Source organism: Kryptolebias marmoratus, linkage group LG10 (genome assembly GCF_001649575.2).
Source record: "Kryptolebias marmoratus isolate JLee-2015 linkage group LG10, ASM164957v2, whole genome shotgun sequence".
NCBI classification, from domain to species: domain Eukaryota; kingdom Metazoa; phylum Chordata; class Actinopteri; order Cyprinodontiformes; family Rivulidae; genus Kryptolebias; species Kryptolebias marmoratus.
The window spans coordinates 234,526-250,033 of record NC_051439.1 but is presented as its reverse complement, the minus strand read 5'-3'; the positions used below and the strand labels follow the sequence as shown (position 1 = coordinate 250,033).

Here is a 15,508-nt window from a genome sequence, read left to right as displayed (position 1 = left end):
TTGAGAAACACTGATATAGATGAATTGGCTGAAACTTTAGTTGAATTAGCATTAGCAAAGGTATAGTTTATCTTAGTCTGTACAGCTGGGGTTCTTAAATCGTAGTTTAGTTTATGTTAGCTTATTATATCTTAGTTTGGTTTTCCACAGTTTTTTTTAGTATGGCAATTTTTTTCCACCTTTGCTTGTTAAAACTTTTTAGTTTGCTTGGCTAAGCTTATTTTATATTTCTGTTTAGCCTGTATTTTAGATAAATTTAGCTTGTTTTTATGAAACCTTTTTTTTCTTTAAATGTTTTAACTCTTAGTTGGCCTTTGGTACTCTTAGTTAGTCTTCCAGGACCATTAGTTTATTTTAATTTACTATATCCTAGCTTTTATCATTTCTGATCTGTTCAACTAAGGTTTTTAAACCCTAGTTTAGTTTATGTTAGCTTGTTATGTGGGTGTGACATAACCTGGAAGTTTCTGTTGTTTAACCAGTGGGGCTTAAAGCTGTACTTATTTTAAGTCAGAAATTGATGTGGATTGATCAGAAGTTGCTATATGTATTGTTTATTTGAAAACTATTTACAGAACAGACTCAAAATTAAGATTCAAATCAATGTTTTTGATCACAAAAGTAAGAAAACTATTTACAGAACAAATTATAAAAAAGCAGACACTCAAAAAAAAACAAAAAAACAAAACGACCGGAGTGGATGCAGTGAATGACACAACGAGCTGTTTTCAGCTCTGTCTTGTCAAAAGCATTGTGTTCCAACTGGCTTTATATCACCACTAGCCAAACTTAGAGAAAGCAGACTGTAAAAAAAACAAAACCTGACTGGAGTGGAGTCAGTGGCTGATGCAGCTCAAGCCATTTTCAGCTCTGTCTTGTCAAATGCACCGCATATGTGACGAAAAAAGAACGAGTCGAGAGTGGGCAGCACTGCAGAGATGTATGTGTGTGTAAGGAGGGACGGGCACTCTGTGTGACTGGACAATCCCAGATTGTGAAAACAGTCAGTTACCCAATGAGGATTTTCCTTCAGGATGAGTGCAGATATATATATATATATATGTTTTTTTATATCCGAGCACGGATATTGACGAGTTTTATTCGTATCATGCTCGTATTCGGCAAAAATACTTTATCCGTACTGTATCCGTAATGCTTCAACTCTACTTATTATCAGTTGATTATATCTTAGTATCTATCTTATATGTTCCTTAGTTTACCTTTAGTATTACCTCTTTTAGATAAGTTTAGTTTAGCTTTTTACATCCTAGTTTCCTAGCTTAGATTTTCATCTGTTTATGTTACTTTTGCTCATTTATTTTATTTATATTAAATTAGTTAATGTTTTAGATAAGTTTAGTTTAGCTTTTTATATTATTGTGTATGTTTTCACGCTGACTCTGTATTTTTAAAATTTCAGGAGCTTGGTAGGGGAAATCTCTGAGGTCTTTATGTGGGCGGAGAAAAATGATGGATTTACTGCGGCCAATGGAGGCGTGGTGGCTGCTGCGGCCGATGGAAGCGTGGTGGCTGCCATGGCCGATGTCCTTCGCCAACAATGGCCATGAGTAGCTGGGTTCAGTTCTGGCTGCTTCATTATGTCATGAACAGTAGATAACAGGATGAACCCAGAGGGCAGACTCATTATCAAAAAACATGAATTTATTTTAAAATAAAAGAAACAAAAACAAAAGCTGACGTGGCAGCAAAAATACAAAATATAAACAAAACAAAAAGGTAAGGCAAGGCATGGAGATAGAGAGCGTGAGCGACAAGCAAACAGCAACAATGAACCAGTGAGTAAGTGGAGGAGATGACTGGGTTTTAAAGACAGAGGATAATTATGGATGTTTTAGTTGTTTCCCTGCTTTGACACACCTGATTTGAATGAGTGAGTGATTAACTGGCTTCTGCAGAACTTGAAACCCTGCTGAAGAGCAGGGAAGCAATGAAAACATGCAGGATAGTGTTCCTCGAGGACCAGGTTTGGGAATCATTATGTTAGAACATTGAATATGTATTGGGGATGACGCTCTGCTACCAACACACAAAGCTTAGCTCAGTATCTATATAAAAAGTGAGTGAGGGAAATACAGTAAAATCTTATCTCCACTTTGAACAAGGCTCTTACATGTACAAAATCTCTGTCTAGGTGAAATGTAACTACAAATTTACAAATTGCAGTAGAATTAGGTATAACTGCCCATATCCACCTGTTTCTTGTCATGGAAGATGGAGGTTTTATATGCACTCATGGTCCATCTCTTAATGTGCACATCTGGGATCAAGCCAAGTGGAAAGGTGAATGTAATTATTTTTCCATAGTAATTAGCACAACATTCAAACCACAGATAATTCAATAAACCCCTGTGCTTCAGGGGTGATGCCAATTCCAGTGAATATACATAGCTGTGTGTTAAAGCTATATTAATTGGTTTCTGGATAGCAATCACATTTTTTTTAGTTTTGCAAAATTGTCTCTTCACACGTATAAGTAAAATTGATGTTTACCTAAATTACATTTTTTTCACGTAAAATTTTTTTAAAAATTAATTTAGATTGAATAAATGCACCTCTATTGCTTTGTCTCATTTGATATACAGTCTTGAGAAAAACAAAATCCATTATATTTTAGTTCTAAGATTTTACTTATTGAGACACAATAAAAAAAATAAATAAAAAAAGGATCTGGTCTTTACCAGGTTCTAAAATTCTTCAAATCAAACCTCACGTGTGCAAGAAGACACAACATGCCATTATTTGTTAAAGAAGACAAAATCAAAATAGAAAAATGTGTGTCAGAACTTAAGTCAATATTTGATGCTTCCATAGAATCTAAAATCAATGCTTCTTTATGTTTTACAATTCTCTGTCCTCAAAGTAAGAACATCAGTTAGATAGGCTCCCCTTGTTTCCTGAAATAATTTTCAAAATTACTTCAAATTGCCAGGACTGGTTACCATAAGGAGGGTCAAATACATTTTAAAGTAGAGAGACAACAGATCTCTTGGTCATTTCATTTTGAGACATGTTTCCATTCACTTTTTAATGCTGACTGCCAACTGCAATATGTTTATATACTGTGCTGCCTTCTGGGCCTGGTCTTCCTTGAAAAAGAGATTTTCAATGAGACTTTTAAAGCAAGATAATTTAGATGCTGTCATGTACTTTGCTCTGCATGCAATCATGATCACACAAACTGTATTTTTCATCTACACTGGTCACATTGTTCAGCTAAAAAAAAGGTATATCTGAGATGATACATTACTAGTTGTGGGCAGAAGCACTTGTCATGGGCATAAATGTTATATTAAATATTATATTAATCTTAAACTGTTAATGAATTTTTGAACTAGCCATTTCCAGGGTTAAATAACTACCACATCAGTGATTACAAAAAGAATTGGGTGAACAAACTTTAATTTAATGTAGATTTTATCTAATGCACACACTGTCCAAAATATACATATACACTTACGAATATTCGGTTAAAAGTCTCTTAGCAAGTGTTGAGGAGACAAAATATTACCTAAATGAAACTCAAACTCTAAAAAACCTCTCCTCACGACGGACCAGAAAATGCACAGAGAAAACAGGAGTCAAAAATGGTCAGAAACAGTATCTTCAGTTTAAAAGATTTATTAGCCTTAGTACTAAGGGAGACACTTGTTACCAGCTCACAGCAGGAACACCAGAAGATGTCTGAGCTAAATCACTAAAACATAGCATTTTAACCTGAACAAAGAACTGTCCCATCCTCATTCAGTCATCTCTCCAGAACCCTATATATGGACTTGTTTTTCTCCATCTTCTGCAGGTGTCCTCCTTCGGAGGGGTTCCGGCTTCCGCTTAGCTGACTCCTCCGGACATTGTTATCTTCATAGTTGGTACCGGCAGTCACGTACGCCACAAACTCCCATGACCTCACCAGTGCAGAGTTGCACTTATCCTCAGGTTAATACAATCAATATAATTACAGAACATTAATACATGATTCTAACTGGTGAGGAGTGTTTATATTATAGTTTCACTTCACACAAGTTAGAAATTGAGCACAGGTTTTCTGAATGTTTGGCAACTCTTCTTGGTAAAAATGAATGAGTACAGTTATAATTGTTTGCTTTTCTGGTACAGATAAGGAATTTATTTTGTTGTGTGCTTCAGATTATTGTCCTGTTGGAACACCTTGTTTTGTCCAACTTTCAACTGTAAAGGTTTAGATTTGAGGTGAAGTTGATGCATTTGGATTTAGCCTTCCTCCTTCATTATTTCATCATCTCCTTTGTGTAATGCACCAGTACCTCTGGCAGCGAAACAGACCCACAGCATGGTTCTTCCACCACGATATTTTACAGTTGGTAGAGTATTATTAGGTATGAATGTCTCACTTTGACTCCCCAAACATACTTCCTGTCATTGTAGCCAAAAAACTAAATCTTTGTCTCATCTGACCATCATTTTCTTCCAAAAGGCATTTAGTTTGTCCATGTAGACAGCTTCCAATTTCAGTCAAGCTTGGATGTGCTGGTTTCGAAGCTGGGGCATCTGTGAAAATATCACAGTAAACCCACAGCACGTTTTTCACCTGGTGTCAACAGAGCATTATCCTGAATACTATAATTACCCTTTACTATGTGGATGAAGTATGACAGTACTGCATACTGTAATGAATAAATATCTTATTACCTTTCTAAAAACCTTTTAATAGGTATTGCTAAAAAGTGTGATTTACTTTGTTCTCTCCTAGCAATTACCAAACATATTAGACTTGAACAGCACAGATGTTTATTGTATAATACTATACTATAATAATATAATACCCACATAGATGAGCCGTATAGGAAAAATGTCACAGAAACTGAGGAAAGGGCTCATTATCAAGTTGGTTTGTGAGTTTTCCATTTGCTCCCATGATGTACAACCACATTTTTATGAGCCAAGGGCTTTGCCATGGTTCTGTAGTCGGCAGAACAGTGTCTTTGGTGTTATCACGAGAGACAGTGTATTTGTCCTTCATGCTTTATGAAACTCCTTCCCCACACTACCTGCAATAAAGCTTTCCTCTCCAAACTCACTAATGAGGCTGAGCCAGGAGGCAATCAGCTATAAAGGCTTTAATGTGCTTCTGAGGGTTTTCAATCAAATCAGTGCAGCTTGCCATTTTAACATTGGTAAATGATTGTGTACATCTAGTCACACTTCTAAGCTAAGGCAAACAAATGATTGCAAGCATATGGTATTTGATAAAAAAGGATTCTGTGTCCTAAAGAAAATCTGTACTCAAATCCTATTCCTTGATAACCAAAGAAAAAGAATACGTTCATCTTTGCAAATTTAAGTATCAATTGAAGGTTGTAAGTCAAGCTGAATTCGCATTTTAAATTTGAACTTATCCCTGATGCCCATTTTCAAAGAATTACTATTTATATATCTTCTCCATCACTTCATTAACATAAAATTTTAACTGTATGTATTATTCGAACAAAGACAAGAATTTTATGTTGCCTGTAACACACAGCTGACACATATTCCAATGGTTCACTATTCTGCCCATAAGCAGAGCTTCATTATGTTCAATAAAGCAAATACTTTATTATTCATCATCAACCGTTTTCCATTTTTATACTGTGCTGCCAGCTACCTCAGAGCATCATTCCAATAAAAGAGTGAAATGATTCAGCAAGCAGAACAGCAGTTAATGCTTTTGTCTAATGAATTGAGGGCTCACAGAGGTTTGATAAATGTTGGGGTGTTTATAGCAGTGTGGGGGAGAGGAAGGTGAAAGAGTCACTACTTTATATCAAATGAATAATTTATATTACTAAAAAGAAAAACAAATAATGTGACATATGCCTCTAGTAAGGCTCTAGTAGAGCCTTTTGCAAAATTACAATAAAATAAAAATTCAAAAAATTGCCTTCCAAGGACCACTTCCAAGGAGTAAACTGGTGTATCTTTCAACTTGACATGAAAAATAAGAATACGAGGTTGTGATTGATATTTTTGAAGTGGTGGAGCATACTGCCAAAAACTGCAAGTCTAAACAGAATCTGCTCTATTGAAATTCTAAATCAAACTTGCCCTGGTTTTTCCTCATATACATTTATATTGTTTGGGGCAGGGCTTGAAAATGGGGACTTATAAAAGATATTATCTTATAAAGAAGTGTGCATAAGGCAAATACCTTTTTTATTCTTTGGTGCTATGATATATCTCAATTCTAAAAGAGACAGGTAATCTAGATGATTCTTCTCTGTAATCAGTTTTTTGTTTGCACTGCTGACAATGGTGTCACTGGTGAAGAAGTTGACTGCATATCAAAGATATGCAAATGTATGCAATCGGAACCTCAATGTGATAATGCAGAAAAAAAAGACATTACATTACATTGTGCCGAATTCACTTTCTTGAAATGAGGAACTGTGGTGTTATGAAGGAAGTGGTTAAGGTCTCAATGTTATGTTGACTGGTTTGACTGCATAGCTGATCATATTTAATTTTGCTGATGTGAATTGGCAAAAGATGCCAAAATTACTGAGGAGATAAGGAAGCAGTGCTGCATAATAGGCTTACGTTTTGAGATTAAATGTGACTCATACTCATGGTGAAAATATGATGCAGATCAAATACTGAGAAGTATAGCTTTGTTTACCATAACAGAGCATTTATCTATATATGTGTGTTTGTGTGTGTGCGGGGGGTGCGGGTGTGTTTGTGTGTGTGTAAAGTTTACAAATGAAATAAACTCATATCTTGAGTTAATAATAATAATAATAATAATAATGTTTATTATTTAGATTTACAGTCAAAATTATTTGCATAGTTACTTGATTAATTATGTTCAACAGAATTTTTAAATGTTTATAAATTAGTAGCTGAATATACCTTTGTGCTTTATGTATTTCTACCGATTGATTGGCCATGTGAGGTAAACACCAGTAAGTGTTGTTGTTGTATAACTGCTGAAGTTAGAAGATCAGTATAAGTGCTGTTAATAAAGTTATTTGTTTGCGTCCTGCTCATTATTTAGATCTGGAGTATTCAAATCACAACACATATTGACTGACATGGACATGGAAGATTTGTATAAATGTTCTGTCTCCTGATTTACATGTTGGTTTCCTTGCCAAGTATCCAGGATTATTGGAAACAGAATCACACTTTGTCTGTGCCCTTTTCAGCCAAAATAATGACAAGAGACAGATTCAGATCCATATCCATATTTTGGAACATTACCCATAGTGATCCTGAGCAGGACATAGAAAATGACCAAAAAAAAGGAATGTGGTGTGCCCCTCTGCCTTGTTTTGAACACAAAGTGTTTATATTAGTAGCACAAAGTATTTGTGGCATATCAACAAAATTTCTACATTTTAATAGGAATAGTGTATATAACTGACGTAAACCAGGAATGGTGCCGTAGGGGTGGTACCAGAAACCAGGACGCAGAGACGTAATTCAAAAGGTAAGTGAGTTTTATTTATAGGTGGTGAGATTATCTACAGTGCAGCAACCAAGAGGATCTGAAATGGCAAACAGGAGCAAGTTGAGTCTTGGGTACTTAGCGGCACTTGACCAGTTGATGTGCGATCATGAGATCATGAAAGTCTGTTTCCTTACAGGTCCGAGAGGTGACGTGGCGTGGAAACGAAGCAGGGCGTCAGGAGACAATCCAGGAGGGGAGCAACAGAGGTCCAGCACAAGGTAAGTCCTTTCAGGTAAGTTAGGCAGTGGTTCCGGACAGACAGGGTTCACCATAGACAGATTAGCCAACCTGATGCAAAAGCAGGGACAAAAACAAAGGTTAGCTTAGCCGTGAGCTTAGTGTCAGGATCAGTGGCTGAGATCCTGACCCAGAAGGCGCGATGCTCCAGCGAAGATCAGGAACAAGCCGAAGCCTTAAATACCAGGTGCTGCTCTTTAAAGGAATTAGTTGCAGCTGCAAGGAGAGAGGTCATGACCACGCCAGCAAGTGGGGACAAAACTACAGATCCTCCCAGTAACTTTGTTGTTTGCTAAATTTGTTCATGTGTTTATGAATATTACTGTCTATATTTGCATTATAAGTTGTAAAAATGTTTCGCTATGATTGGGGTTTTCACATTAAAAAAAGAAAAATCTTCTACTCAGACTATGTTTTTGTGTGGTTTAGATCTATTATGTTAATACAACTGAAGATGTTGAGACTCTCCTTGGGAGTGACAAGGATGGATAGGATTAGGAATGAGGTCATCAGAGGTACAGCACAGGTTGAATGACTGGAAGATAAAGTTAGAGAGGCCAGACTGAGATGGTTTGGACACATGCAGATGAGGGTCAGTTGATATATTGGTAGAAGGATGTTAAAGATGCAGCTACCAGGAAAAAGACAGAGGTAGGTGTGATGGTGCTTGTTGTGTGGTCCTGTGTGTGTGTGTCAGTAAATTGTTTGTCAATTAGGGTTAATCTGCCTTTGTCCAGTTTTCCCATGTCTCTGTCTTGCAGTGTGTTCGTGGAGGAGCAGCAAGCTGATGTTTCTCTGGAGAATCTCTTTGATCAGGTGCGCCCGCTGAGTGAAATGACAGACTGTGTCTGTGGATATTTCCTGCAAGACTCATTGTTGGTGAGGAAATGGTCGTCACATGCGGATATTGTGGGTGAGCCAGTATTTCAAGTTGTGGTTCCCATTAAACTCCGTTCTGCAGTGTTAAAAGTTGCTCATGATGAGTTGGGCCATTCTGGTGTATGTAAAAGGTATGACCGAGTTCTTACACAATTTTTTTGGCCGCGTCTTAAAAAGGACGTTTCGTCTTATATTAGGATGTGTCAAGCCCAATCAGGTTTTGGAACCGTTTCTGTTAAGCCCAATTATTGCCACATCTGAGCCGTTTGAGTATTTAATAATTGACTGTGTGGGCCCCTTACCTCGCTCAAAGGCTGGGTCATCATATCTGCTCACTGTGATATGTCAAACTACACGTTATCCAGCAGCTTATCCATTACATACAATAAGTGCTAGGTCAGTGGTGCGCGCACTCACTCAGTTCTTTGGCATCCCTAAAGTAATACAGTCTGACCAAGGGACTAGTTTTTCATCACATTTGTTCAGTCAGGTTTTGAAACAGTTACGGGTGCGACACAATAAAGCTACAGCATATCATCCAGAGAGTCAGTGATTAACAGTCAACCTGGCCAAATGTGAGTTTGGTAGAGCGACTGTTGCCTATTTAGGTCGTGTGGTTGGCCAAAGTGAGGTCCGCATTGTTGCAGCAAAGGTTCAGGCGGTAGAGACGTTTCCTGTTCCAGCTACGAAGAAGGAATTAATGCGTTTTCTTGGGCTGGTGGGATATTACAGATGTTTTTGTCAAAACTTCTCATCTGTGGTGGGGCTGTTAACAAATTTGCTACGTAAAGATGTAAAGTTTGAGTGGTCTCCCCTTTGTCAACAGGCTTTTGAGCAGGTGAAAAGGCTCCTCTGTGCTGCTCCTGTATTGGCTGCACCACGTTTTAAACATCCATTCCGGCTTTACGTGGACGCCAGTCATGTGGGCACTGGAACTGTCCTTACACAGACTGATGATCTGGGTATTGGTCGGCCGGTGAGCTATTTTTCAAAAAAGTTCAATAAGCATCAATTGAACTACTCTGTGATTGAGAAGGAGATGTTTGCGTTGATCTTAGCCCTGAAACATTTCAATGTTTATTTAAGTGGTGGCGCTAACGTTGTGGTGTTTACAGATCATACTCCACTGACATTCCTGTCTTCTCTGAAATGTCCAAATCAGCATTTGATTCACTGGTCATTGTTCCTGCAGTCCTACAATCTGGACATTCAGTACATTAAAGGAAACGACAACATCGTAGCCGATGCCTTATCTCGCGCTCCAGTTCTATAGCCTGTTTTGTGCCTGTTTTCCCTCTTTGTTCCTTAAAGAGCTGAGTGCACCAGTTGCTGGTCTGGAGAGTGAACCAAGGAGGAGAGAACCTGTACACTAAACATCAATTGGCTAAGTATAACTTGTGAAAAAGAGCAACATGTTAACGGTGGCTGGGTTTGTTTTACACATTATGGTGAATTTAGGCTGGTGCAGGGATAGGAACCTGCTTTTTATGGGCAGGGGTGAGACGCACCTTGTTGTGTGGTCCTTTGTGTGGCAGTAAATTGTTTGTCAATTAGGGTCCTCAATTGTGGGAGGCGCTTCTGATTACGTGGCCACCTGGATGGAATATAAGGAGTGCCGTTCCACTCAGGTGTGTGGGGCCAACATAAGAACCAGGCACAGACAACACGAGATCCAGGCCCAGCCAGAGCCAGAGCTAGAGCTGGAGGCTTTGTGGGAGCCGTCGCTTGTGGGAGCCGAGACCTGTGGGGGGCCAACCGATCTGCATTCATGAGGAGGACCAGGCTGGAAGCACCCCAGCATATTAGATCTTGGGCTGCTGCCCATTACTCCCCTAGACAATCTTTTAAATAAATGTCTCTGAAGGGCTAAAATGTTCTGGTTGCCTCTCTAACGTTTTCTTGTTGCGGCCATCTGAGCCAGGCAGTAACATAGACCAAAGAGGAGATATATGGTTAGAGAGGACATGAATATAGTTGTAGTGAGGACAGAGGACGCAAAAAGACAGAGTTAGATGGAGGAGGATGACTCGTTGTAGCAGCCCCGAAAGCTGAAAGAAAGAGAAGTGTCAATAAAGTAGGTCAAAAGTAAAAAATAATAATAACTTGAAATTCACACTTGGGAGGTTGTGCTGAAAAAAATGACTCCAAGCATGGCAGGTTAAACCATTTCTATGGTGAATTATGACTAAAAATCAAAAACAGTCCAAAAACATTTCCACCCTGAACCCCAGAGGGTGAAACCCAACCTTACCAGTACTCCATGTCTGACAGTAAAAGACGCAGTCTCAGTCCAGCTTCACAGTGAACCAGGATTTAATTTCATAGTGGTGTAAGTCCACATGCACGAGCCAGTGTTTGCTTTCAATCTCCCGAAGGACATTTACACTCCAAATTGAAATGACAGGGAAACTTCCATTAGCTGCTGTTGAGGGGCAAACATCTCTTAATAACTTCCAGTTGAGTGATCGCTGGTGTGATTTGCTGCTGCTGCTCGTCAACGAACTTTTGACTTTTATTGCTTTTATTGTAATTTATTGTGATTTTTTTCAAGCGTCTTGTGATTGCTAACTGACGGTTACTTATATTCTCTGCCTTCAATCAAGTCTTTACCACACTGTGATTGTGTGCTATCGAGTTATATATTGGTTTACCTGTCAAACACCAACCAGTTTCATAACCTCATCTGACTCCTCCGCCTCATAATGTGGATCAGTCATTTTTACATTTGATTGTTGCTTGCATGGACTCTTTTGTCACTCCTCATTGAAGCTGGATCAGGTCTTTTACAATATTCAACTGATGAGCTTCTTCGGCTTTGTTGGCAACTGTCCAATCCCCTGCCGGTGATGCTGCGTCTGCATCCGGACGTTGCTTTCCTGCCGCTCTGGAGATACATCCACCGTGGGTCTCGCCGGAACTTCCAGCTCGACAGGTCAAAATCCATCCACTCCTGGACCATCAACTGTCATCCTGCCAGGAAAGCCACCCGGGCTCCAGATCTCAAAATGTTAGCCAGCCTAGCTAGGTCAGCTAACCCATTTGTTAACTCCCCCTCTGTCAACCTGTAAGCTTGACTTTCTATGTTTGACCGAAACTTGGCAACAACCTCTGGACTTTTCACAACTTAACGACTCCACTCCACCTGGCTTTGTTTACATCTCTCAACCACACTGATCCGGTCACAGGGGTGGTCTTGCGATAATTCATTGAGAGAACTGGAAAGTTTTACCTATGCGTGTACCTGCTGTCAGCTCATTTGAGAGCATTGTGTGTAAACTGTGTGGACCCACTCCCACCATCATTGCTACAGTTTATCCCCCCTCCCCCAAGACCTCACAAAGATTTTTTAGATGATTTTCTGCCTTTCTTTCTCAACTGTCTGCTATATTGCCTAATCTTACTGGGAGATTTTTACATTCATATTGACAATATTAACCTCCCACTCACCAGTGATTTTTAACCAGTGTGGAGAGTTCTGAATTCAATCAACTAGTTAATTTTTCCACCCATATCAAAGGACATACATTGGACTTGATTTGTTGTTCTGGAATCACCCGTTGACTGTAAAGCTGATGAACTGTCTTTTTCTGATCATTTTTTCCTATCATCCCATATTCCACTGTGTGTTTCATCAACTAAGACAGCCCAGCTTATCTTGTTCAGGAACATAAAAGACATTAATTTGGATTCCCTTTCCACTTATATTACCTCCACTCTGACCCCCGAACATCTTTTGACTCCTGATCAACTCACTGCTCAATGTAATAATTACTTAACCCATATTCTCGAATCCTTTGCTCTTGTTAAAACCCAATCTGTTACCTTCACTCATTCTGCCCCCTGGTTTACTCCTGAACACCAGTCCAAAGAAGCAAAATGTCATCAACTGGAACGACTCTATAAAAAAATCTGGTCTTATTTTCCACCAGGATGTGCATTTCCTATACGTCAAATTACAAGATCCTAATCTCGCAAACTAAATCTGCTTATTACGCTGGCCTCATTTCCTCCAACAAAGGTAACTCCAAGATCCTGTTTTCATTGTTAAACAATATTTTTCACCCCCCTGACTCCTTCCCCTCTCACTTCTATTCAGATGATACCTGTAATTCTCTTATGTTCTTTTTTAATGATAAAATCAGAAAAAATCATCAGCAACTGGATCCTGTCCTTTTCTCTTTCTGCTTCATCTGAACCTTCTCCCCATAGTCTTTTTCTACCTTTCAGCTTCCTCCTGTCTCTGAAATAGCTGAACTCATCCAGAAATCCAAGCCCTCATTCATTGGATCCTCTCCCAACACCTCTTGTAAAATCTTTCCTTTTTCTTCTCTTTCCAATCATTTCTGCCATCATTCACTCTTCTCTTTCTTCTGAAACTGTCCCAACTATTTTCAAAACTGCAGTTGTTACTCCAATCCTTAAGAAACCTGGATTAGATCCAAATATTTTCAGTAATCTTTGCCCTATTTCTAATCTTCCATTCATCTCCAAAATTCTGGAAAAAACAGTTGCCTCTCAACTCCATCTCCACTTAACCAAAAACAGTCTATATGAACAGTTCCAGTCTGGTTTCCACCACGATCACAGCACAGAATCTGCTCTCCTCAGAATTACTAACACTCTTCTCATAGTGGCAGATTCTAGTTTACTCTCTTTTCTCATCCTTCTCAATCTCAGTGAAGCTTTTGATTCTATCTCCTACAACATCCTTCTCCACAGATTTTCATCTGTTGGTGTCACCTACATACCCCTCGCTTGGTATCAGTCATATCTTTCTGGCCACACTCAGTTCATCCAACTTAAATCATTCAGATCTCACTCCTCCCTTGTGACTTCAGGTGTGCTCCAAGGCTGTGTCCTGGGGCCCCTTCTTTTTATCATCTACCTTCTCCCCCTTGGTAATATCTTCCGTAAATTTAACATCCACTTCAACTGTTTTGCCGACAACACTCAGCTCTTCTTGTCCACCGCACCTAATTCATCACTTCCTCCCTCCCCCTGTCAGGATCTGGGTTTTTCAGTGTGTCTCTCTTCATTGGCTCCCTGCTGGGAGTGGCCTGGAGCTGAGCTGTGCACCTGCAGCACCTGGGGTCATCAGCCAAGGAGGATTTAAGGAGCTGCTAGACCTCGCCTCTCCGCCGGATGATTACTCCATCACGGTAGTCTCTAGCCCGTTAGACACGCTCTCCTGTGAAAACACTCTGTGTTGTGACTGTTTTGAGAAAGCCTCCGCTTCTCTCACTCATTCTCTGTCTCTCATTCAAGGTAGTAGCCTGACTCTGAAATCCAGATTCCACCTGCAGCTCCAAGCCTCACCTGCCTGCCCGCTCCAGCCCCAGCTCGTTCCTGTCGGAGACACTCACCTTGGAACTCTCGAGTGGACGCTCGGAACCAGCCTGCCCCTTCCCCCCCTCCGGTTGAGAAGCCTCTGTGAAGACGTAAGCTGACACACCTGCTGTCCCCATCTGACAATCAGTCTTCCTCTGGTGAAATCACTAACCCCTCGCTCTGCTTCCAGAATCCAATCCAAAAGGACCACCTGCTAGACACCTATTAGTTTGTTGCTGTAAATAAACTTCCTAACTTACTGTTGTTTCCTGCGTTTGATTCTGCATGTGGGTCAGAAGCCTACCCTCGAACATGACACCCCCCTTACTTCCTGCTTAGCTGAAATTAAATCCTGGTTCATGTTTAACTTCCTTAAATTAAACAACAGAGTTTCTACTTATTGGCAGTAAATCCACCATATCTAAAGTCTGTGAGGATTCCAGGTTTTGATTCCGGTTCAGGTTTTTGTTGTTTTTTTGGTTCGTCGTGTTTTCGGTTTTGGCACACCTGTCTGTGATTTTCATAATTATGTTTGTTCTGTATTTAAGGGCACCTGTGTTTCAGTTTGTTGTCGAGTCCTCGTCTTGTTACGCGTTCTACTACGTCTTATCACGTCTGGTCATGTATCTACGTTTTTGGAATTAAGTAAGTGCTACGTTTTGCCATTAAAGAGGTTTTTTCTTACGTGCTGCTCTCTGGTCCTCATCTCTCCCATTGGAACCGTGACCTTGACAGTAGGACCCGACCATAACTATGGACCAGGCAGTAGGGGTGTTCTGGGACCACGAGGAGTGTTCCAGTTTTCGTGCCACGGTGAGGAGGTACTGCCGACCGAGAATTGGCACTAAGGCTGCCTCACCAAGTCCTCTGATGGTCGAGGAATGTGTTCGGGCTGCTCAGGCCCTCGTGGACGTAGCACTCTTTCTCCCTTGGGTGGGGACGCTCCCTAGAATGAAGGCGGTGCTCTGCAAGGCCAGAGAAGACATCTCATGGTGGCGCTCCTGGCGGTGGACCCCGTTCGTTGCGTCACCATCACCTGTATCCAGTGTGCCCGTGGCTGAACCCAATGTGTCCGCGGCTGAACCAGAAGAGCCCGCGGCTGAATTCAATGTGTCCGCGGCAGAATCCAATGTGTCCACAGCAGAATCCAATGTGTCCGCGGCAGAATCCAATGTGTCCGCGGCCAAACCAGAAGTATCCGTGGCTGAACCAGAAGAGCCTGCGGCTGAATCCAATGTGTCCGCGGCAGAATCCAATGTGTCCGCAGCTGAACCAGAAATGCCTGCGGCAGAATCCAATGTGTCCGCAGCCGAACCAGAAGTGTCCGCGGCCAAACCAGAAGTGTCCGCGGCTGAATCCGAAGAGCCTCCTGGGACCTCCTGGGAGAAGGGTTGGACTGGGTACACAATCACAGGTTTACCTGTCACCCGGGAATCACTAGAATGATGACTTTTACTCAAAGACACTTCTGGTGGCCTACCATGTTGGCCGACATCAAGGAGTTCGTGAGGGCTTGCCCCACATGTGCAAGGAATAAGACTCTTGACCAAGCTCAGGCTGGACTCCTTCAACCGCTAC

The 15,508-nt window shown here is 40.6% G+C and overlaps 1 long non-coding RNA gene across 1 annotated transcript; it reads left to right on the top strand.

Moving 5' to 3' along the window:
• The first annotated feature begins 13,704 nt into the window (after positions 1–13,704).
• Positions 13,705–14,248, top strand: LOC119617426. The gene is made up of 3 exons (XR_005233673.1): positions 13,705–13,761; positions 13,868–14,040; positions 14,121–14,248. It is a non-coding gene; the product is annotated as an uncharacterized LOC119617426 (long non-coding RNA).
• Positions 14,249–15,508: the final 1,260 nt, after the last annotated feature.